The 25,122-nt window shown below is 45.0% G+C and overlaps 1 long non-coding RNA gene across 2 annotated transcripts; it reads left to right on the forward strand.

Moving 5' to 3' along the window:
* The first annotated feature begins 16,943 nt into the window (after positions 1 to 16,943).
* On the forward strand, positions 16,944 to 22,420 carry LOC133257091 (uncharacterized). Of its 2 annotated transcripts, XR_009739401.1 has the most exons (3): positions 16,944 to 21,483; positions 21,723 to 21,767; positions 22,254 to 22,420. It is a non-coding gene; the product is annotated as an uncharacterized LOC133257091 (long non-coding RNA). The 2 variants fall into 2 exon arrangements; XR_009739399.1 differs by lacking the exon at positions 21,723 to 21,767.
* The last annotated feature ends 2,702 nt before the right edge of the window (positions 22,421 to 25,122 follow it).

Raw genomic sequence — 25,122 nt, forward strand, 5'->3', positions numbered from 1 at the left:
GTCTTTTAATCTTGTGGCTGAAGTCGCTGTCTGCAGTGGTTTTGGAGCCGAGCAAATAATATCTTTATTTTCCCTTTACTCTGTTTCTTTTTTCCCCAAATAGATAACCATTAAAAAAAAAAAAAAAAGGATAGGTATTTCGCTGTGTAAATAGAGCAAGAAAATAGTGCCTGTAAGAGTTGTAACTGTGGATTCACAGTGTGAAATTCTGAGCACTTTCACTTGAGTCAGAATGATTAAAAACTGGTTTGATGATAATTATTAGCCCACTGTAAATTCTCTAAAGCCAAGAAGAGTCCCATAGTTTCTTCTTGTACTTGATGATTTGCACAGAAAAAAAAAAATCCCATATATGATACCATGACCTCACCAATACCATTGTACCATATGTAATGCAAGTGGAGGTGATTAAAAAAAGTGGAGGTGACTGATTTTTGGGGAGTGGAGTTCATTGCTTCCAGGTGGAGTTACGGAGGCAGTCTTGGTCTTGCCATCCTTCTTGAGGTTCACTTTCTTTGGGATAAGAAGTCTTCCCTGAAGAGCACGCAGACAGAAGAACACACAAAAAGACACTGAGTCAGGCTTCTAAAGCTGTTTGAGAAGTTTTGCTTCTGCCCCCTGCCATTTAGGCTCCCCACGTGGTGGATAGTAGAGGATTCACCTGCCAGGGTAGGAGACACAGTGCAATCCCTGGGTCAGGAAGATACCCTGGAGAAGGAAATGGCAGCCCACTCCAATATTTTTGCTTGGAGAATCCCCTGGACAGATGAGCCTGGCAGGCTACAGTCCATGGGGTCCCCAAGAGTCGGATGCAACTGAAGCGACTGAGCATGCACACATGCAGAAGATACAAAATTTTATAGATGTGACTCTGGAAAATTTTATAAATGTGACTTTGGAAAGTTCCTATGTACGGTAAGTAGAACAATTGAATATTTGAATATCAAAACCATGACTCTAGGATCGTGTATGATTGTACTGGACAAGTTCAGAATGAAGGTAAGTGTGCCTAGTCACATGACAATACTGTCAGCACACACTTTGTAGGTAAATCACCCCCATCTCCACCCTGCTGATGCTAAGAATTAAACTGAACTGAGCTCTTAGCTCTAACTGGTAGTTTATAGGCAAAACGGGGGGCAGAGGAACAAATTAAATGACACCACAAAGCAACAGACAACTCTGAAACGAGGGTCATCTATGTACCAATATAGGTCAATATAACATATAAAAAGATAACAGAGTGAGCAAGGGGAATGTTCTAGACCAGCAGTGCCCAGGAGAAATTTCTGTGATGATGGGAATGTTCTCTCATATAGATGTGACTATTAAGCACTGGACTGAGGAACTGTGTTTTTAATATTATTTCATTGTTATTATTTATTTTCAATTAATTCAGAGAGCCACATGTGGCCAGTGTTTACCATTTTGGACAGGGCAACATCTAGATTACAAGATACCTAGAAGTCATTGCAGCTGCATGTGATGAGTGGTTCTTCTTTTTTTTAATTTATTTATTTTTTAATTGAAGAATAATTGCTTTATAGAATTTTGTTGTTTTCTGTCAATTCCCAACATGAATCAGCCATAGGTATACATATATCCCCTCCCTTTTGAACCTCTCTCACATCTCCCACCCCATCCCACCCCTCTAGGTTGATACAGAGCCCCTGTTTGAGTTTCCTGAGTCATACAGCACATTCCGGTTGGCTATCTATTTTACATATGGTAATGTAAGTTTCCATGTTACTCTTTCCATACATCTCACCCTCTCCTCCCCTCTTCCCATGTCCATAAGTCTATTCTTTATGTCTGTTTCTCCATTGCTGCCCTGTAAATAAATTCTTCAGTACCATTTTTCTAGATTCCATATATATGTGTTAGAATACGATATTTATCTTTCTCTTTCTGACTTACTTCACTCTGTATAATAGGCTTTAGGTTCATCCACCTCATCAGAACTCCCTCAAAGGTGTTCCTTTTTATGGCTGAGTAATGTTCCATTGTGTATAGGAACCACAACTTCTTTATCCATTCATCTGTTGATGGATATCTAAGTTGCTTCCACGTTCTAGCTATTGTAAATAGTGTTGCAACGAACAATGGGATACCTGTGTCTTTTTCAATTTTGGTTTCCTCAGGGTATATGCCTAGGAGTGGGATTGCTGGGTCATATGGTGGTTTTATTCCTAGTTTGTTAAGGAATGTCCATACCGTCTTCCGTAGTGGCTGTATCCATTTACATTCCTATCAACAGTGCAAGAGCGTTCACTTTTCTCCACATCCTCTCCAGCATTTATTGTTTGTGGACTTTTGGGTGATGGCCATTCTGACTGGTGTGAGGTGATATCTCATTGTAGTTTTGATTTGCATTTCTCTAATAATGAGTGACGTTGATCATCTTTTCATGCATTTGTTAACCATCTGTATGTCTTCTTTGGAAAACATACAGAACTAAAAGTTTGTTTAGGTCTTTTTCCCACTTTTTGATTGGGTTGTTTGTTTTTCTGGCATTGAGTTGTATGAGCTGCTTGTATATTTTGGAAATTAATCTTTTGTCCGTTGTTTCATTTGCTATTATTTTCTCCTATTCTGAGGGTTGCCTTTTCACCTTGCTTATAGTTTCCTCTGCTGTGCAAAAGCTTTTACGTTTAATCGGGTCTCACTTGTTTACTTCTGTTTTTATTTCCATTACTCTAGGAGGTGGGTCATAGAGGATCTTGCTTTGATTTATGTCATCGAGCATTCTGCCTATGTTTTCCTCTAAGAGTTTTATAGTTTCTGGTCTTACATTTAGGTCTTTAATCCATTTTGAGTTTATCTTTGTGTATGGTCTTAAAAAGTGCTCTGATTCATTCTTTTACATGTAGCTGTCCAGTTTTCCCAGCACCACTCATTGAAGAGGCTTATTGAATTTGCCCCATAGTGTATTACTGCCTTCTTTATCAAAAATAAGGTACCAAACTGTGCATGGGTTTATTTCTGGGCTTTCTATCTTGTTCAATGGAACAATGGGTCTATATTTCTGTTTTTGTGCCAGTACCACACTGTCTTGATGACTATAGCTTTGTACTATAATATAAAGTCAGGAAGGTTGATTCCTCTAGCTCCACTCCTCTTTCTTAAGACTGATTTGGCTCTTCAGGGTCTTTTGTGTTTCCACATGAATTGTGAAATTTTTTGTTCTAGTTCTGTGAAAAATGCCATTGGTAATTTGATAGGGAGTTAGGGCCTTAGGAAGCATCCCTGGTGGCTCAGATGGTAAAGCGTCTGCCTACAGTGCGGGAGACCCGGGTTCAATTCCTGGGTCAGGAAGATCTCCTGGAGAAGGAAATGGCAGCCCACTCCAGTATTCTTGCCTGGAGAATCCCATGGATGGAGAAGCCTGGTAGGCTACAGTCCATGGGGTTGCAAATTGTCGGATGCAACTGAGCAACTTCACTTCACTAGGAAGCATCACTATGAACAAAGCTAGTGGAGGTGATAGAATTCCAGTTGAGCTGTTTCAAATCCTGAAAGATGATGCTGTGAAAGTGCTACACTCAATATGCCAGCAAATTTGGAAAAGTCAGCAGTGGCCACAGGACTGGAAAAGGTCAGTTTTCATTCCAATCCCAAAGAAAGGCAATGCCAAAGAATGCTCAAACTACTGCACAATTGCACTCATCTCACACGCTAGTAAAGTAGTGCCCCAAATTCTCCAAGCCAGGCTTCAACAATATGTGAACCGTGAACTTCCAGATATTCAAGCTAGTTTTAGAAAAGGCAGAGGAACCAGAGATCAAATTGCCAACATCTGCTAGATCATGGAAAAAGAAAGAGAGTTCCAGAAAAACATCTATTTCTGCTTTATTGACTCTGCCAAAGCCTTTGACTATGTGGATCACAATAAACTGTGGAAAATTCTGAAAGAGATGGGAATACCAGACCACCTGACCTGCCTCTTGAGAAACTTGTATGCAGGTCAGGAAGCAACAGTTAGAACTGGACATGGAACAACAGACTGGTTCCAAATAGGAAAAGGAGTACGTCAAGGCTGTATATTGTCACCCTGCTTATTTAACTTCTATGCAAAGTACATCATGAGAAATGCTGGGCTGGAAGAAGCACAAGCTGGAATCAAGATTGCTGGGAGAAATATCAATCACCTCAGGTATGCAAATGACACCACCCTTATGGCAGAAAGTGAAGAGGAACTAAAAAGCCTCTTGAGGAAAGTGAAAGAGGAGAGTGAAAAGGTTGACTTTAAAGATCAACGTTCAGAAAACTAAGATCATGGCATCTGGTCCCATCACTTCATGGAAAATAGATGGGGAAACAGTGGAAACAGTGTCAGACTTTATTTTTCTGGACTCCAAAATCACTGCAGATAGTGATTGCAGCCATTAAATTAAAAGACGCTTACTTCTTGGAAGGAAAGTTATGACCAACCTAGGCAGCATATTAAAAAGTAGAGACATTACTTTGCCAACAAAGGTCCGTCTAGTCAAGGCTATGGTTTTTCCAGTGGTCATGTATGGATGTGCAAATTGGACTATAAAGAAAGCTGAGTGCTGAAGAAATGATCCTTTTGAACTGTGGTTTTGGAGAAGACTCTTGTGAGTCCCTTGGCCTGCAAGGAGACCCAACCAGTCCATCCTAAAGGAGACCAGTCCTGGGTGTTCATTGGAAGGACTGATGTTGAAGCTGAAACTCCAGTACTTTGGCTACCTGATGTGAAGAGCTGACTCATTTGAAAAGACCCTGATGCTGGGAAAGATTGAGGGCAGGAGATGGGGATGACAGAGGATGGATGGTTGGATGGCATCACCAACACAATGGACATGGGTTTGGATGGACTCTGGGCATTGGTGATGGACAGGAGGCCTGGCGTGCTGTGGTTCATGGGGTCGCAAAGAGTCAGACATGATTGAGCAACTGAACTGAATTTGGTCGGGATCACATTGAATCTGTAGATTGCATTTGGTAGTATAGTCATTTACACAATATTGATTCTTCCTACGTAGGAACAATCTGATTTCAGTGTTGACCATCTGGTGATGTCCATGTGTAGTCTTCTCCTATGTTGTTGGAGGAGGGTGTTTGCTATGACCAGTGTGTTCTCTTGGCAAAACTCTACTAGCCTTTGCCCTGCTTCATTTTGTACTCCAAGGCCAAATTTGTCCATTACTCCAGGGTCTCTTGACTTCCTGCTTTTGCATTCCAGTCCCCTATGATGAAAAGGACATCTTTTTTGGGTACTAGTTCTAGAAGGTCTTGTAGGTCTTCATAGAACCACTCAAGTTCAGCTTCTTCAGCATTACTGATCTGGGCATAGACTTGGATTGCTGTAATATTGAATGGTTTGCCTTGGAAATGAACAGAGATCATTCTGTTGTTTTTGAAACTGCATACAAGTACTGCATTTTGGACTCTTTTGTTGACTATGATGGCTACTCCATTTCTTCTAAGGGATTTTTACCCACAGTAGTAGATATAATGGTCATCTGAGTTAAATTCACCCATTCCACTCCATTTTAGTTCACTGATTCCTAAAATGTTGATGTTCACTCTTGCTATCTCCTGTTAAACCACTTTCAATTTACCTTGATTCATGGACCCAACATTCCAGCTTCCTATGCAATATTGTTCTTTACAGCATTGACTTTACTTCCATCATCAGTCACATCCAAAACTGGGTGTTGTTTTTGCTTTGGCTCTGTCTTTTCATCCTTTCTGGAGTTATTTCTCCACTCTTCTCCAGTAGCATATTGGGCACCTACTGACCTGGTGAGTTCATCTTTCAGTATCCTATCTCTTTGCGTTTTCATATTGTTCATGGGGTTCTCAAGGCAAAAATACTGAAGTGGCTTGCCATTCCCTTCTCCAGTGGACCACGTTTTGTCAGAACACTCCACCATGACCTGTCCATTCTGGGTGGGCCTACATGGCATGGTTCATAGTTTCATTGAATTAGACAAGGCTGTGGTCCATGTGATCAGCTTGATTAACTAAGATCATTGCATCTAGTCCCATCACTTCATGACAAATAGATGGGGAATAAATGGAAACAGTGAGAAACTTTACTTTGGGGGGCTCCAAAATCACTGCAGATGGTGACTAGAGCCATGAAATTAAAAGACACTTGCTCCTTGGAAGAAAAACGACAATGCATAGGGGGTGGAGCCATCACCATAGTCTCTCTCTCCCCACAGGCCAGAATGGGAAGCTGAACAATAGAAAGGTGGCCCATAAAATGCCTGAGGCACTGAACTACAGAGTAGGACCCCCACCCAGGGTGCCCCATTTAAGTCCCTGACCTGCCAATCTACAGAGAAGACCCCAGCCAGGGGGTGCCCCTCTATGTGCCTGATGCATCGAACAACAGCGAAGGACCCCAGGCAAGGGAGCCCTCCAAGTGCCTGAATGGGAGCAGCTACAGAGAAAGAGTGGCCAAAGAGGCCTTCTGATCACCAGCTACAAGAGGCTTGAAAAGACTCTGATGGGGCCATAACTCCTGCAGTGGAGGCAGTCCGTGTGCCTGCACACTTGGCATTGCCAGGATCCTCACAAGCCAAGCAGCTGAGCCACCTTCACACTCAACTCTCACTGGGGCAGAGCTGCCACAGGCCAAAAAAAAAAAGTCTTGCATCTATGCAGATAGGGTCACTTTGGTCATGTCCAACCCTGTGAACTGTGGCCTGCCAGGCTTTTCCATCAGGGGGCTTCTCCAGGCAAGAATACTGGAGTGTATTGGCCAATACTGGTTGCCATACCCTTCTAGAGCACTATATTTCCTGCTGCCCTAGCTGCCAACTCTCCTGAGAGCTGCCAAAATCCCTGCTACCCAAGCTGCTGCACCACCTCCACATCTGGTCCTCACTGGGGCAGACCCAAGTCCTTCAGGGCAGCCTCAGAAGCAAATCCCAGTGGACAACCCACATGCAGAGGTGGAAGTAAAACCACAGTTGAAACCCAGGGGCAGTGTGGCTAAGGAAGAAGACCCAAAACCTTCCCATCAGCTGTACAAACTGCAGATTAAATCCACACGATCAACTAGGCAAACTCTATGTCTGTGGACTATATAAAAGGTCATTGAGAGCTCCCGCAAAAGAAAATACACTAGTTCTGATAGCTGTGACATTGGAGGCAAGAACACACAGGAGTAGGACCAGATTAGACTCTGAGCTGCCCCCACAGCAGCACAGTGTTGGAGGGCGTCTTAGGGAGGTGAGCTGGACTGTGACTCCCAGCGAGGGAAAGGACTCTGACAGCAGTGACTCAAGAAAAACATTCATTATTCTTATGTTTTGACTTGTTCTGTAGATTCATTTGGATTCCCCCCCCCCCCGCCCCCCGCCCGTTGTAGTTGTCGATTTTATTGGCACTATGAAATCTACTTAAGCTTCTGAGCTTTTTCTTTTCTCAGCCACATTTTATATTGTTGTTATAAACTTCTGCCTCTATGTTGGGCTTTTGCAGTTCTGTGGAGTTTTCCTTTTTCTTTTTTTTAAATTCTTCCTTTTTTTCCCCTCTTAATTTTAATTTTTTAAACTTATATTTTTTTCTACATTTATTTTTTTTTGCTTTTCCTACTGTTCTTTGCCCTTGCAGTTAATCTTTGATGTATACAAATCTTCTTTATCTACCTCTATTTAACTTTGCATATTAATTCTTTCTTTCCTTTCCTCTCAAAATATTTGTTAGTTTTGTGTTCATTGCTTTATTTCCCACTTGGCACCTTGCTTTAGTTTTGTTTTCCAGTTTGTGCTTTAGTTAGTTTTGTTCTTAACTGGTAGATATAATTTTTTATTTCCTTTGTTTGCTGGGTCAATCTACTGCACTTTATTTTTGTTGGATTGTTTTGGAAACCACTTGAATACAAGACCCAACATCACCCAACCACCAGTAGCACCCTGTGCAGGACATCTCATCTAAACAACAAACAAAACAAAAATACAAACCAAATCATCACCAGATAGGATTACCACCTCACTTAGCCTTGACCATCAGAGGAAAAACAAAGCAAAACAAAAAAACTCAGCACAAATCTCACCCTATACGAAGCTTACACAAACCACTGGACCAACCTTAGGAGGGTAGAAACCAAAAGGAAGAAAGAATTCAACCCTGAAGCATGGGAAAAGGAGACCTCAAACACAATAAGTTGAAAATGAATAATGAAAAGGCAGAGAAATACTACACAAATGAAGGAACAAACTAGAAACACAGAAATTCAAATAAATGTAGAGGAAATAGGCAAACTAACTGAAAAAGAATTCAGAATAATAATAGTAAAGATTATCAAAAACCATGCAAACAGAATGGAGAAAATGCAAGAATCAATTAACAAAGACCTAGAAGAAATAAAAAATAAACATACAAACAACACAATTACTGAAATTAAAAATACTCTACAAGGAATCAACAGCAGAATATCTGAAGCAGAAGAATGAATCAGTAAGCTGGAAGATAAAATGGTGGAAATAACTTCTGAAGAGCAGAATGAACTAAAAAGAATAAAAAAAACTGAGGGTAGTCTCAGAGACCTCTGGGACAATATCAAATGCACCAACATTTGAATTATAGGGGTCCCGGAAGAAGAGAAAAAGAAAAGGTATGAGAAAAAATTTGAAGAGTTTATAGTTAAAAATTTCCCCAACATGGAAAAGGAAATAGTCAAGTTCAAGAGGCGCAAAAAGTCCCATTCAGGATAAACCCAAGGAGAAACACGCCAAGACACATACTAATCAAACTAACAAAGATCAAACACACAAAACCAGAATATTAAAAGCAGAAGGGGAAAAGCAACAATAACATCCAAGGGAAACTCCATACGTTTAACAGCTGATCTTTCAGCAGAAACTCTGCAGGCCAGAAGGAATGGCAGGATATATTTAAAGTCCTGAAAGGGAAAGATTACTGTACCCAGCAAGGATCTCATTCAAAATATATGGCAATAAAATCGATAACCTGGAGAGATGGACAGGTTCTTAAAAAAGTTCAATCTTCCAAGGCTAAACCAGGAAGAAACAGAAATTATGAACAACCCAATTACAAGCACTGAAATTGAAGCTGTGATAAAAAAATCTTGCAAAAAAACCCCCAAAAGCCCAGGACCAGATGGCTTCACAGGAGAATTCTGTCAAACATTTAGAGAAGCGCTAATGCTTATCCTTCTAAAACTCTTTCAAAAAATTGCAGAGGAAGGAACACTTCCAAACTCATTCTATGAGGCCACCATCCCCTGAAACAAAAACAGAGAAAGACAACACAAAAAAAGAAGACTACAGGCCAATATCACTGATGAACATGGATGCAGAAATCCTCAACAAAATTTTAGCAAACAGAATTCAGCACACATCATAAAGCTCATACACCATGATCAAGTTTGGTATAATCCAGGGATGCAAGGATTCTTCAAAATACACAAATCAATCAATGTGATTGATTCACACTGAATTGAATCAATCCCTGAATATTCAATGGAAGGACTGATGCTGAAGCTGAAACTCCAATTCTTTGGCCACCAGATGGGAAGAGCTGACTCATTTGAAAAGACCTTAATGCTGGGAAAGATTGAAGGCGGGAGGAAAAGGGGATGACAGAGGATGGATGGAATCACCCAGTCAATGGACATGAGTTTGAATAAGCTCCTGGAGTTGGTGATGGACAGGGGAGCTTGGCATGCTGCAGTCCATGGGGTTGCAAAGATTTGGACACAACTGAGCGACTGAACTGAACTGAATTAATGTGATATACCATATTAGCAAATGGAAAGATAAAAACCATATGATAGTCTCAATAGATGCAGAAAAAGCCTTTGACAAAATTCAGCTCCCATTTATGATTAAAACTCATTAAAAAATGGGCATAGAAGGAACCTACCTCAACATAGTAAAGGCCAGATATGTTAAGCCTACAGCAAACGTTATTCTCAATGCTGAAAATATGAAAGCATTCCCCCTAAGATCAGGAACAAGACAAGGGTGTCCACTTTCACCACTATTATTCAACATAGTTCTGGAAGTCCTAGCTACAGCAATCTGAGAAGAAAAAGAAATAAAGGAATCCAGATCGGAAAAGAAGTAAAGCTCTCACTGTTTGCAGATGATGTGATACTGTATGAAGAAAACCCTAAAGATAGTATCAGAAAGTCACTAGAGCTAATCAGTGAATTTAGCAAAGTTGCAGGATATGAAATTACTACACAGAAATCACTTGCATTTCTATATACTAACAATGAAAAATCAGAAAGAGAAATTAAGGAATCAATCCCATTTACCATGGCAACAAAAAAAAATTAAATATCTAGGAATAAACTTATCTAAGGAGACAAAAGAACTGTACACAGAAAATTTTAAGACACTAATGAAAGAAATCAAAGATGACATAAAGAGATGGAGTGATATTCCACTTTCCTGGGTAGTTCAGTTCTGTTGCTCAGTCATGTCCGACTCTTTGCAACCCCATTCACTACAGCACACCAGGCTCTCCTGTCCATCACCAACTCCCACAGCTTACTCAAACTCATGTCCATTGAATCGGTGATGCCATCCAACCATCTCATCCTCTGTCATCCCCTTCTCCTCCTGCCCTCAATCTTTCCCAGCATCAGGGTCTTTTCCAATGAGTCAGTTCTTCACATCAGGTGGCCAAATTATTGGAGTTTCGGCTTCAACATCAGTCCTTCCAATGAATATTCAGCACTGATTTCCTTTAGGATGGACTGGTTGGATCTCCTTGCAGTCCAAGGGACTCTCAAGAGTCTTCTCCAACACCACAGTTCAAAAGCATCAATTCTTTGGTGCTCAGCCTTCTTTATAGTCCAACTCTCACATCCATACATGACTACTGGAAAAACCATAGCCTTGACTAGACGGACCTTCGTTGGCAAAGTAATGTCTCTGCTTTTTAATATAAATTCCAGTTCCCAGCTGCTGCGCCTTCTAGGGGAACTGCATTCCTATCCCCGGCTGTGGCAAGGAATATCTTATTTTCCTTCCATTTAGGCTGCCACGGAGCAGCTGTTTCACTCTCAGCCTTATATGTTTCTCCTCTGCCTCAGACAATCGCCCTGATGTGGGATCCGATGCCAGTTTCAGTTCCCGCGCCCGCCAAGGGCGGGTCCAGTCCTACTAACACTCCTGGTTTCCCCCTAGTTCTTTCATCCTCCTGAGTTTGGTGTGGTTCTATATATTCTTTTCCACTGTTCAGGCACTCCTGTCTGCTCTCAGCTGGTGTTCTGCAGCACTTCTGAGTCTGAAGCTGTATTCCTGATGTATCCGTGGAGAGAGATGTGCTCCACGTCCACCGACTCCTCCTCCACCTTGTTCTCCTGTCCACAAGTGGTTCTTGATTGGATCTTTATTTCAACAAACCAACTGCAAGACGTTTGGGGGAGGTATAAAAGGGAGGTCTTTAAACGTGTTCTGGTTATAAGATGATACTAGGAAATTTTTGTTGATTTTCTTAGGTGTGATGATGGCTTTGTGTCTATGTAGGTAGATGTCATTGTTTAAAAAGATTCACATCAAAATGTTACAATACCTGTAACTGACCTCAAAATACCTTTGCCAATAAAAGTAAACATAAAAAAATGTCAACCATGATTCAGTCTAGGTAATGGATACATGGAGTTTTGTTATACCAGTCTGTTTACTGTTCTGCTTGAAATTTTTCAGAATAAAAAGTAAAAAAAAAAAAAATCCTCAGAAGGAGTCATTGTAATTGTAAACTAGGTTTTATTTGAGATAAAATGAAATAATTTTATTTTTATAATTTTTAGCTTTATTTTTTCAAATTAAATCTAACTAGAAGACTTTTTCCCTAATATTTCCTCTAAATTTTAGTTTCTGTTTTAAGCAAGTTCACTTTTAGTGGACTTTTTTCCTTTTGGTGTCAGTATTTTTGAGTAACAGCTTGAGTGCTCACGACTTTACATGTAAGAATTCTAAAAAATTCCCTTTGAAAATGAAAGTGGAAAAATTCCTTTTGAAAACAAAGCCAAAGTCCTACATTTTTGCTTCCTGGCCACTGCCAAGTGGCTACAAAGGGCCGTTTCTCCAAGATTCACTCATCTCCTGTCCCAGGTGCTGGGTCCCAGTGTGAGCTGTTTCCTTGCCAGCTGTGTCCCAGGGAAGTGCCTTGACTTCCTATCTGTCAAATGGGGGATTAGTGGTCTCCCAGGAGATAGCAAGGAGTAAATGAACTGATGCTGCAAACCCAAAGCAGTTGTAAGCTGGCCCAGAGAGGCCCTGGGTGAGACAGGCTGGGTGTGTACCCTGCTTCCAGAACTTCCTCAAGCTCCCAGCTTCATTGAAAGTACTTATAAAACAAACTCTACTGAAGGAATTTCCAAAAGAGAGAAAGTAGGGCTGGAGGGGTCTGGACAGCTCTGAGAGGTGTTGTGGAAATAGTTACCATAGCCCAGAAAGACTAAACAGTTTGAGCAAAGAGAGGGTATCTGAAGTGCTTGTTTTGGTGGGTAAATTTTTTCAAAAAATTAATTTTATTGACTATAGTTGATTTACAACGTGTTAATTTCTGTTGTACAGCAAAGTGACTCAGTTACACATAGACACATTCGTTTTCATCTTCCTTTCCCTTGTGGTTCATCACAGGGTGCTGAATACAGCTCCCTGTGCCACACAGTAGGATGTTGTTGTTGATCCATTCTGTATGTGATACTTTGCATCTGCTAACCCCAAAATCCCGGTCCTTCCCTCCTTCACCCTCTTCCCCACCACCAGCAGTCTGTTCTCTATGTCTGTGAGTCTGTCTGTAAATTCACTTGTGTCAGATTTTAGATTCGATACATAAGTGGTATCATATGGTATTTGTCTTTCTCCCTTCACTTACTATTATCATTTCTAGGACTGCCCATGTAGCTGCAAATGGCATTATTTCATTCTTTTTAATGACCGAATAGTATTCCACTGTATATGTACCACACCTTCTTTATCCATTCATCTGTTAATGGCTATTTAGGTTGCTTCCATGCCTTGTCTGGGCTTCCCTGGTGGCTCAGCTGGTAAAGAATCTGCCTGCAATGCAGGAGATCTGGGTTCAATCCCTGGGTCAGGAAGATCCTTGGAGAAGGAAATGGCTACCTACTCTAGTATTCTGGCTTGGAGAATTCCATGGACTATGTAGTCCATGGGATCACAAAGAGTCGGACACAATTGAGTGACTTTCACTTTCATGTCTAGACTATTGTAAATAATGCTGCTATGAACAATTGGGGTGCATGTATCTTTGAATTGTAATTTTCTCCAGATACAGGCCCAGGAGTGGGATTGCTAGATCATACAGCAATTCTATTTTTAGTTTTTTGAGGAACCTCCATACTGTTTTCCATAGTGGCTGCACCAATTTACATTTTGGTGGGTAATTGCTTCTTTAAATTCCAAGCAACATTACACAATTCTTTGGGCAAAGGAATCAGCATGACTCTAGTCTCACTCCAGCCCCACTGGAGGCCATGGCCTTGAGTGAACTTGCATCCTGGGAACTGCTACAGGTGCAGTGACTATTGAGTAGCCATTTCTTTTCACCTCCAGCCCAGACTTCTCTTCTGAGCTTTACACATAAATGTGCCTACCTGATCTGCTGTTACGGATCTCTCAAATGCACCTCAGATCGGACCCAGCACATATGACAAAATACAGAGCTTGAGGCCCCCCCCCAAAACCTGCTCCTCCTTCAGTGACGGACATCCTCTCCATCCAGAAGGGGGAGTCTAAAAATATTTTTACCTCCTTCTCTTTCCTTCTCCTCCCTCCCAGAGTCAATCATAACCAAGTCTGATCAGTTTCTGCTCTATTTCCAGCCTGCCCTTTTGTTCCATTTCTGTCTGCTACAGACTTCCAAAGCCACAGATCTCCTTACATCACCCCTCTGGGAACAGTTCCTCAGTAGCTGTCCATTGCTCTCACCTTTAGGAACTATAGCTTCTATCAAGTCCTTCAAGGTCTGTTGTGGTCTGACACTTGCCCACTGCTCCTGCCTTATCTTGTCTTATTCTCTGCACTAACTCTATTCCACTGAGGAAAACAGGCTTGGCTAAGAAGGGAGTTAATTAGTACCAGCCTAGAATACAAACTTTAGGAGAAAGAGAGCGTGTCTGGTTGATTATCACCAAACTAACTCTTGGAAAACAGGATGGTTGCCATTTGTGGGACCATGGGATTCTGACAAACTAAATTCACATCAGACTTTATTTTTGGGGGCTCCAAAATCACTGCAGATGGTGATTGCAACCATGAAATTAAAAGACGCTTACTCCTTGGAAGGAAAGTTATGACCAACCTAGATAGCATATTCAAAAGCAGAGACATTACTTTGCCAACAAAGGTCCGTCTAGTCAAGGCTATGGTTTTTCCAGTGGTTATGTATGTATGTGAGAGTTGGACTGTGAAGAAAGCTGAGTGCCAAAGAATTGATGCTTTTGAACTGTGGTGTTGGAGAAGACTCTTGAGAGTCCCTTGGATTGCAAGGAGATCCAACCAGTATATTCTAAAGGAGATCAGTCCTGGGTGTTCTTTGGAAGGACTGTTGCTAAAACTGAAATTCCAATACTTTGGCCACCTCATGCAAAGAGTTGATTCATTGGAAAAGACTCTGATGCTGGGAGGTATTGGGGGCAGAAGGAGAAGGGGATGACAGAGGATGAGATGGCTGGATGGCATCATCGACTCAATGGACATGAGTTTGAGTGAACTCTGGGAGTTGGTGATGGACAGGGAGGCCTGGTGTGCTGCAATTCATGGGGTCGCAAAGAGCGACTGAACTGAACTGAGTGACTGAACTGAACTGAGCTACGATTGCCTCATTTTTCTTATTTGCAAATCTCAGGAGCCATACATGTCATTGGTACCTTAGGGTATATTTCTGGATTGACATTTGTGGCAGTTCTGACCTGGTTTTGAAGTTTCTTGGCTTTAAGTTGTCCCTTGAACCTGAGTACTGGTTGCCTGGTGCAGTGGACCAATGTTCAGATACCGGCTCCTCTGCTTAACAGTCCTGTGAATAGGATCATAACCTCGCTGACCCTCAGTCTCTTCCTCTATAAAACAGATAATTTTACTTGTTCTGTTTGCCTCGAAGGGTTGCTTTGAGGCTCACACAACTCATGCAGCCATTATGTGTGGATAAGGTAATTCACATAGGTCATTGGTCCAAGCTGGGCCAGATTTAAGAGTGACAGGGTATGATATTTATAATTACAGAGGGACAGTAAATCCAAATGGGACAATGCTGTGGAAGCTGGGACACTTGGTGACCCTGAGCACAGAAGGCGACCTTTTTGTACACTATGGCTTTTGTTCTCCCAGCTGATGACAGTGGGGAAGGTGAGCAAGGCTTCCGTCCTCAGAATGAGTTTGTATTTAAAAGTTTTCTACGTGCTCTTGGCCCCCATGGAGATCATTTCCATTCCTTAGGGCATCCAAGATAAAGAGGGGGTTTGTTTTTGGAAGCTATTAAATTACTCACTATGCCTGCCATTGCAGAAGATGAGGGTTCGATCCCTGGGTTGGAAAGATCCCCTGGTGTAGGAAATGGCAAGCCACTCCAGTATTCTTGCCTGGAAAATCCCATTGACAGAAGAGCCTGGTGGGCTACAGTCCATGGTGTTGCAAGGACATGACTTGGTGACTAAACAACAAGAACAACAAATGTTCCTGTTATTGTGTCTGGCTGATTACAAGTATTACCAGTCTGAAGGGAAAGCCTTCAGATCAGGGCAAGGCTGTACCGCAGGCCGGGAGTCCTTTGCATGAGCTTCTGAAGTCATAGGCTTGGCCCCAGTCCTTGCTCTTCTCTTTAATATTTGCATCTTCTCCACTTCCCTCGGTGACTTTCTCTCTCTCTCTCTCTCTGATCTCCTCTCCCAAAACTGTCTTAATTGTTCATGGTTCAGGTTGATTTGTTATCCCTCTTACACAAAACGTGGCAGGGAATGGCTTGGTCTAGAGCCCCTTTCATCGGAAGGTCCATGTTAGTTTGGGGGCAGGGCTGGCACTAGGGTGAGGCAACGGGGAGTTGCCTTGGGTGCAAAATTTAAAACGGCACTCCAAAACTCAGGAATCAAGATATGTATTATTTTAACGCAATGTTAAAAATAATAAAAATTAAGGTCAAATTTCCAAGATGAACTAAAAAAATATTGAAGTGTTAAATAAAGACAAGATTAGTGGCAAATCATATTGTTGCTGAGGCAAAAAGGAAAATCAGTAATATTGATCCTGTCTTTAATGGAAATTTTTATATTTTGTGTATCATGGATTTTTTTGTTTGTTTGTTATTGTTTTGCATTAACTCTGTCACAGGATGAGGGGCCTCTTTAGAGCTGAAACACCACAGAGCCCCTCCTCCCTCCCCTTACTATTGGAAGTGTCTCAGTGGAAGGCTGCGCTCATTTCGTGCCACAAAGTCCAGAAGGAAAGCAAGGCCAAGACAGTGCACAGGGGGCAAGCTGGAAATGGAGCCTGAGACAGGAGACAGAGCAGATGTAGACGGAGGAGCACCGTCTGGGCCGTGTAAGAAGAAAGACTGCAGGTCGCCTGAGCAGCAACTTGGATTTCTCACAGTGAGCGTGGAGACTGAGGCCTCGAGGTGTTTGCTGGGTTGCCCACCCTCCCTGGGAGTGCCCACAGTCAGAGAACAAGAGCCCCCAGGCCAGCTGGGGAGGCAGGGTCTGGGGAGACTCCCACTCCACAGCCCCCTCAGGGGCATACAGAGCTGTCCCCTCACTTACACCCTCTCAAGTGCTAAAACCCGTGCTGGAACTTTACCCGGGCCTGAGTCTGCCGCGAATGCTGGACAGGCCCCGACCCAGGCCTCACTCTCCAGGGCCTCTTCACCTGGCGGTCTTCCCCTCTGGGGTGGGGAGAGTCAGGACCTCTCCTGGCACACTTGCTCTGTGAGTTGGAATGAGGTGCCCTTAAGAGGAGAGCGCACGCTGACTGACGTGGACAGGGTGGGGCCGGCCCCCAACCCTCGGAAAGCACTGTAAGCAGGTAAGTTAGGGGGTCCTGGGAGAAAGAACAAGGCATGGCTTTCTTGACGTAAGAGAAGCCATTTTGGAATCTAAGCCTGGCCACAATGCTTGACCTGGAACAGATCCTAGTAATCAACTCTCTTAAGGCAACAAAGGAATGCAGGAACAGAGAAAAGGTAGTCAAACAATAATGCAAAGATAAAGCAGTGTCCTAGTTCCTCCTTAGGGACTAATTTTGTTGTTCAGTCGCTAAGTCATGTCCGGCTATTTGCAATCCTATGGACTGCAGCACGTTAGGCTTCCTGTCCTTCACTATCTCCTGGAGTTTGCTCAAATTTATATCCATTGAGTTGATGATGCCATCCAACCATCTTATCCTCTGTTGTCCTCCTCCCCTCAATCTTTCCCAGCATCAGAGTCTTTTCCAATGAGTCGGCTCTTTGCATCAGGTGGCCAAAGTATTGGAGCTTCAGCTTCAGCATTAGTCCTTCCAGTGGATATTCAGGGTTGATTTCCTTTAGGATTCAGTTCAGTTCAGTTCAGTTCAGTCGCTCAGTCGTGTCCGACTCTTTGACTATACATAATGATATATTTTTGTGGGGGAATCAAAGCCCTGCCGGAGTCCAGCCCCGGCTGATCCAGGGTATTCGAAGGAGAGACGGCGTAGGCAAAGATCAGGAAACAATTGCTTAATTAAACGTTAATTAAGGATATAAAGAGTAATAGAATGAGGATAGCTCAGTGAGGAAATTCAGTGGAGAAAAGAGGCTGAAATAAGGATAGCTCAGTGAGGAAATTCAGTGGAGAAAAGAGGCTGAATAATTCAGCCAGAAGGTAAGAGAAAGAACAACATGGTAAGACCAAGTTTCGGTGAACAAGGCCCCGCACTTTATTTTCCAAAGTAGTTTTTATACCTTAAGTTATGCATAGAGGATAATGGGGGAAGGGGTAGAGTCATGCAGTATGCCAGGCTTTCTTCCTGCAAACTTATCATATGCAAAAGTTTAGGTGATTTGCATCATCTTCTGGCTCGGAGGCCTTTTTCTCTAAAGGTGATTATTCTAAAGTCAGGCGCCAGCCTCCAAAAAGCATTAGATAAAGTTGCATTCCTACAGAGCAAAGGTGTGGTGGGCTATAACAAGAAAAAGAATTAACTCAAGGGTCCCAGGTTACAAACATTAAAGCTACTACTTACACCAATTATATTAAGCAATACACTGCCAGGGACACAGCAGATAAGGGATATGGAAACTTAGCAGCAAACATTGGCCCAACAAGTGAAAATCCCTTCACCAATACAATTTCTAATCAATCTTTTAACTGCTCAAAGGAATCTGTATTTAGACAGTTTAGAACATCTCATGCCTCTCACAGTTGGGAGGCTCTGAACAATCACGTGTGGCCGGAAAAACCTATTCAGGCAGGCTAGAGGATTTCCAAAGGAGTTTGTAGGTTAAACACTGTCACACCCAGGAATTATTAACTGGAACTGTAAGCTAACTCTTTTTTTTCAGAGAGAGGTAGTGGGGGACAGCCCCCCGTAAAGTCAGAGGTGTAGGTGAAAGCACAAAGCAGAAAGTAGGCAGACTCTGGTTTTGGGGCTAGATGCTCAAGAATTTCCAGGGGGACTCCTGAAGCTCGATCCCGCCTTTGTGTTTGCCGAGCCTCCTTCCTCATGACCTTTGTCATGGGCGGAGTTCCTCACGCTGGCTCCCGGCAGTGATAGAATTCCAGTTGAGCTATTCCAGATCCTGAAAGATGATGCTGTGGAAAGTGCTGCACTCAATATGCAATATGCAATATGCACTCAATATGCAATATGCCGGCTCCCGGCAAAGCCCCCACCCAGCTGGAGGATGGAATGATGGTGTTGACCCTCCTGACTTAAATCAACTAAAGCTTGGATTCTGTTGACCTTTGCCCCAATTCTATGCTGAATTATCCTCTGCTCGAGCCCCTCCATGAATATGCCAGAACCCTTAGCTTAAAACTTCCTCGATTTTGCTGTTAGGAAGACACTGCTTTGGAAAAGATCCCCAGCATTCTCCTAATTTGCTGCAAGTAAAAAAATCCTTCCATGCTTCCTTCTCCCAGTCTTTGGCTTGGTTGTACCTATTGGTTTGACACCCATCAAGAGGCCAGCCCAGTTTTCATGTAATAGCACCTTCGGGCAGAGTGTGGTCTGTACTGACCTGGGCTGGACAGTGTCCTGCAGATGGGTCAAGCAAGGGTCCCAGGACATTAGGTCAGCAGGTCAAAACTCAAGCCTGGGGTGGCGCCCAACCCAATGGGCCCCAGGACAAAGCAGCCTGCCAGGGGTGGGGGCCAGGATGCAGGGCCTGCTTGTCCCTGTGTCCTTCCCCGGCCACCCCCCAGGGACTGACTGTCCAGCCCCGCATGTCCACCAGAAGGAGCTGAGACCGCTCCCACTGTGTTTGTGGCTCTCTCTACAGCTGCTCCATGGGTCTCCAGAACTCCCCTCTTGGCTCTGGGAGCCCTGCTCCCCATGCCCAGGACTGTCTTGTCCCCAGGAAGGCCACACTACCATTCTCTGTCCATCCAGACTCTCATGGCATGGAGGTGGGGCCAGGCTTTGGGCTGCCCTGACATGTTCCCAAGCACGGCGCTGCAGAGTTGCCCCCAGCTGTGATGTGTGTGGTCCTGGAAATAGACTCTGCAGGGATTTTATTTGGGAGGTGACCCCAAAGGGAAGCAGGAGAGAGGGATGAGGCAAACCAAGATTGGGAAGCAGAGAAAGCCCACATCAGATAGGATTTTGTGAGCAGTGGGATCACTGCCAAGGATGGTCCATTGGGAGGTCAGGAGTTGAAGTATTGACTACCCTCGTCCCCCGTGGGCTGGGGTGGTCCCTGGGACCATTAAGAACCTGGGCAAAGAGAGTCAGACATGCAGGCTTCTCCTGTAGGCTCAGGCCTGGTACCCACTCTGCACGTGGAGCATTGTGACTGAGGGTGGATTTTGTACTTGAGCACCTCTGGGCAGGACAATGGGACTCCCCCTCGTCTTCCTCTGACTCCACTGTAGGTCCATGGTCTGGCTGTAGCTTGGCCCACACCAGGCCCACAGGATCTGCCTTTGGTTGACTGAAGTGTGATGCAGTCCTGGCACTAACCACTTGGACTCAGCACAGGCCTCACAGGCTGAGGGCACCACATCCATGAGACTCCCCCTTCTTCAGACACCAGCCATAGGCTCTGGGGCTACCAGGCCACTTGTGCTTCTGACCAACCAGCTGCAAATTCAGGAGCTCTCGTGACCACCTCAGGGTCAAAAGCTCACTAGAATGGCCCACAGAATTCAAGAAAGTACTAGATTTATCAATATAGTTTTGTTTTCAGTGGTACAATTCAGCCAAATGAAGACACATGGAGGGTCAGGTCTGGGAGGGCCTCACATGTGAAGCCTCTGCTCCCCCGGGCTGAGCCACCCTCCTGGCACATCAGTGTGTTCACCACGCAGTAAGTTTTTACTGAGATTTCATTACGTAGGCACAGCTGACTGAGTCACGGCCAAACCCGAGTCAAGGCTGAACTTGCTGCACATGGCCCCTTAATCACACAAGGCTCAAAGCCTAATCACAGGGTTGGTCTTTCCCTCAACTTGAGGTATCTCAGGGCCCACATGACTAACCTTGTTAGCATAAACTACTGGACTCAGCATGAATAACCAAGATGCTCTTACTTCTCAGAAAATCCCGAGGATGTCACTTCCCAGACACCTAAGACAATGATCAACCAACTTTCTTTCAATGTGTGCCCATTCTGATGTGTTAGCGGCTGCTTCTAAAACTGTGCCGAGAAAGTTTCCGAGGCTAGATTCAGGCTCAGTAGAGTGTGACGATGGGCGGAGGTGGGGGCTGTGCTCTCTCTATGACATCCTTGTATAGTTGGAATTATCATAAAAAGAGGCAGTTTTGTAGATGCTGGAATATTTTTTTTATCCAAAGAATCTGTTAGCACAGCCCAGGAAAAACACTTGGAATATAGTTTTTTGTGACACAGCTAAGAAGCCCCTTTCAATGGTCGCTAGAACATTAATTTCCATGTATTATGGGTTCCAGAAACTGTACTGGGTACTTCATATATAGTCTCATCTAATTCTCATAACGTCCCCCAAAGCCCGTGTTATTCTAGTTTTTCTTGACAACTAAACTCAGACTCAGAGACGTTGACTAATTGCCTCAAGATCACACAGCCTCTGTTCTGGTCACGTCACTGCTCCGCCTTACTGGCAAACTTCTTTTTTTTTTTTTTCTCCTTCCCTCTGTGCGGGCCCCACCCCTCCACTGGCAAACTTCTGAAAGCTGCAGGCACATCACTAGTTGATGTAAGTGGAGGGTTTATGCTGTCATCGACAGTGATCTAGATATGGGGGGATGGGCCTGAGTCTAATAGGGAGAAAGGAGAGCTCAGGCTGAGCCCAGAGCAGAGGGCCTTCTGGAGGAAGCAGGGCATGAGGGGAACCCTGAAGGGAGAAAGACGGTTGGTGTTTGGGGAGGAAGAAAGGAGGGGTGAGTGTTCTGGGAGGGTCCAGGCCTGGTCGAAGGGAGAGAGATAGCTTGCAGGCAGTGGTGGGACCTGGGCTGAGTGTGGGGAGGATGCGTGTGTGTGCCCATCTTGGGCGGCAGGGAGGGCCAAGTCAGGGGTGGCTCAAAATGTGGCAGAGGAGCTTAGACTGGAAGCGCAGCTGATGGAGCAGAATGATCAAACTGTCCAATCAGTTCTAGGTTTGCCACGCGGAGACCAGGCACTAACAGACTGCCGAGGTAATCTCAGCTCATGTCCATGTCACAGGAGAGAAAGGGAGGTCCACAGAAGGGCTTGGGCTTACCTCAGATCAGCCAGGAGGAGAGGGAGGAGTCAGAACTGGGGACCAGGGTCTCTGAGCGCTGAGCTGCGGGGCGAGAAGTGTGTGAGATCCGGATGACCTACCCTGAGGCTGGGGGCTGGTAGGAGGCCTCTGCCAGGGTGGGAGTAGGGTCAGTGTGCAGGCTGAGAGGCTGGAGGACGTGGGGAAGGGTCACCAGCTTGGCCCGTGGGATGAGGAGGAGAGAAGCCGCGTGGAGGGCTTTCACGAGGAGCCCATGCCCGCACGCGGTGAAGCGCCCTCCAGGAACTGCCTGCCTGTGTCCCCATCCGCTGCGGACCTGAGTCCTCTGGGCTGCACTTCCTGAACGGCAGGTGTGGGGGTTACTTTCAGCTGCCTGCCTGTTAATTGGGATGGAGGCCAAGGAGGGCTGTTGTTTACACAGGATGTTATCAGAACAAATCCTGCGTGGGAGCCCGCAGCGTGGAGGATGAGAGAAGTCAGCAGGAGAAAGTAAACCTTGGGGGCCCCACAGGCGGATGTGGTAGGCAACTCAGCCCCACCCACCAGCTGTCAATCGCAACTTTAATAATAATTCCATACGCCTCTGGATCGATTTCTTGTAGCCTTCATGGACAACTGCTTTCCCCTCCTGTCACAGAAGGGTCGTAGTTGCTAGTAGCGAAACTCCCATCTCCAGCGGTTTCCCCAGCGCAACGGGGTGACTTGTCCAGCGTCTGGCTCAGCTTGTTTCCACTGTTGTCTTGGCTCTGCCTTCTGGCAAGCCTGGGAGCTCCTTTCAGGCTGGGAGCGCGTTTCAGCCTTCGTGTCTACACCTCACAGTGAACAGAGGAAGCAATATCATCTCATTCATTCATTCATGCAACAAATATTTACTGGGTGCCTACTGCAGGCCTTTTACTGTTCTCCGGGCTGGCGTTCAACCAGGGAACAAAAATCAGGTGCAGAGTCTTGTCCAGGCGCCCAGGTTCCAGCAGAGGGCGGTAGACAGTAACTGTAGTCAGTTTCTTTCAAAAGTGTTAAAAGTGATAGGAATAAGGAGAACGAGGGACTTCCCAGTGGCTAAGACTCCGCACTCCCAATGCAGGGGACTCAGGTTCCATCCCTGGGGAGCTAGATCCTGAGTCAAAACTAAAGATCTCCCATGCAAGGGAAGATCCTGGCACAGCAAGGAGATGACAGGGTGCATGATCCAACTTGGCAATTGGGGCAGGCCTCATTGAGGAATTTTCTGGTGGAAGAATGTTCCAGATCGAGAGCAGCTGGTGCAGAGACGTGGAGGTGGGCGTGTTCCTGGGTGTCCCAGGAGCAGTGAGGCAGCCAGGTGGCTGCAGTGGAGATTGAGGCGGGGACAGTAAGAGTTGCTGGTGGGGCTGGTGGGGCCGAGTGGTGGCCGTTTGTAAGGACTCTGAGTGAAATGGGGGTTATGGCAGGGGTCTGAGCAGAGGAGTGACACAATAGAACTCGAATTTCAAAAGGCTCTCCTTGGCTGTCACAGCAGCAGGGGGCCCAATTAAGATGCTATGTTGGTCACCTAGGCTTGGACCAGGGTGATAGCAGTGGAGGTGATGGGCATGGTCAGGTTCCAGACAGATTTTGAAGTCAAAGCCAAGAGAATGTCTCAGAAGTTCAGATGTGGGGCCGTAGGAGGAAGAGAGCCGGGGAAGCTGACTCCGGGTTTTGGGTCTGATCTCTGGAGATCACTGTTGGACCTGTTAGGGATGATCTGCCCACAAGGCATCTGGTGGAGATGTGGAAGAGGCAGGAGTCCAGGTGGCCTGGAGTGCTGGGAAGATGTCTGGGGTGCAGACAGCTAAATTCAAGAGCTATGGGCAAACGGGTGGTCTTCGGCGCCATGGCCTGAATGGCAACAAACGGGTGGGTGTGGAAAGAGAGGGGCACTGGCGCTGGATCCTTTGCCTTCACGGGAAACAGCCAGGGAGAGAAAGAGTCAGCCCAGGAAGTGGAGATGGAGATGGACAGCCCAGAGCTGGAAGCTGTGATACTGCGATTTACAAAAAGAAACGTATATTTAGTCTTTGTCCCCTTTTCTGGCACAGAGCTCCTAAAGCCCTTGGAACTTGTCTTCGTTACGTTAATGAAGTGGATTTTGGAAAGCACCTAAGGGTGGTGGCTGGTGGCCACGTAACGAGAGAACTGGAACTTTAAGCATCAAGTCCCCTGACGTCGAGGGAGGAGGAATAAGGCTAGAGTTTGGATCAGTCACCATGGCCAATAAATGTAATCACCCGTGCCTATGTAATGAAACTTCCAGTAAAAATCCAGAAAGGGTTCAGAGAACATCCAGGTGGATAAACCCAGGGAGATCCGGGGAGAGTGGCGTGCTCAGAGACAGCGTGGAAGCTTGTCCTCCCCCTGAAATGCTTTGCCCTACGCATCTCTTCCCTCTGGCTGCTTCTGAGTTATATCCTTTGTAATGAACCAATGATCTAGATAGTAAAATGTTTCTCTGAGTTCTGTGAGCCACTCTACAAATTAATCACATCCAAGAAGGGGGCCATGGGAACCTCCAATCTTCTAGCCGTTCGGTCAGAATCACAGGTAACACCCTGGACTTGCGATTGGCGTCTAAAGTGGGGGAGGAGGGTAGCCTTGTAGGACTGAGTCTCATCTGGGAGATCTGATGCTGTCTGCAGGCAGATGGTGTCAGAACTGACTTAATGGTAGCACACTGAACTGGTGTCTGAGAATTGCTTGTTGGTGTAGGGGGAAAAAAACCCTGCACATTGGAATTGGTGCTGGAGTCTTAGATGTTTTAGAAGCCAATGAAGAGAGGGCATGAGGGAGGGGGATTCCCTGCTGTGTCCAGCAATGCCTAGTGGAGGAGGAGGAGGAGAATTGAGATCAGATTTAGCCACATCAGTTACTGTGAGCTTGACAGGGCAGCAAGAGCAGAGCGATTGGGACAGAAACCCCAATGAGTGGGTTAAAGAAGGATGTGAGGAGAGGCACTGGGGACCGTGAGTGTGGGTGATTCTGAGTTTTGCTGCAAAGGGAACAAAGGAATGGGGGGTGACTAGTAGAGGTGTTACTGAACTAAGGTCTGGCTGCTCGCTGCTCAATATCATACTCAAGAGAGAGACAAATGTTGGTAGCATCACTGACTCAGTGGACATGAATCTGAGCGAATTCCAGGAGGTAGTGGAGGACAGAGGAGCCTGGCTTGCTGTGGTCAATGGGGTTGGAAAGAGTCAGATACAACTTAGCAGCTGAACAACAACAACAGCAGCAACAAAAAACTGACAACCCCATACCCTGGCGCCACTTTCGCT

This window comes from Bos javanicus, chromosome 2 (assembly GCF_032452875.1).
Source record: "Bos javanicus breed banteng chromosome 2, ARS-OSU_banteng_1.0, whole genome shotgun sequence".
NCBI lineage: Eukaryota > Metazoa > Chordata > Mammalia > Artiodactyla > Bovidae > Bos > Bos javanicus.